Here is a 275-nt window from a genome sequence, read left to right on the forward strand (position 1 = left end):
CTCGGATGAGCAGGAGGCAGGGTCGGGGGGTGTGGGGAGCAGCCTTCCCTCGGAATTCTCTCAGGTGGACCCTCCCGGCATTTCTTAACGGCAGCACCTGCAGAGAGAGGGCGAGAGATTCAAGTTGCAAAGAGCTGGGCGGGTACCTGCCGACCTGGGCCCTCCCGGGCGGCTCTTCTGCCTCTGAAACGGCCTCCCTGCCCACAGAGTGAGGGCACCGCTGCCCAGTGCCCTGGCCCCTTCCTCCCGGTGCTCCCTGCCAGAGCTGCCTCACG

The 275-nt window shown here is 66.5% G+C and overlaps 1 protein-coding gene across 1 annotated transcript in view; it reads left to right on the forward strand.

The window, feature by feature from the left end:
- Nucleotides 1–275, forward strand: part of CARS (cysteinyl-tRNA synthetase) — a 22,142-nt gene that overhangs the window by 5,770 nt on the left and 16,097 nt on the right. The window lies entirely within an intron of this gene.

This window comes from Myotis brandtii, unplaced genomic scaffold, assembly GCF_000412655.1.
Source record: "Myotis brandtii unplaced genomic scaffold, ASM41265v1 scaffold940, whole genome shotgun sequence".
Lineage (NCBI taxonomy): Eukaryota > Metazoa > Chordata > Mammalia > Chiroptera > Vespertilionidae > Myotis > Myotis brandtii.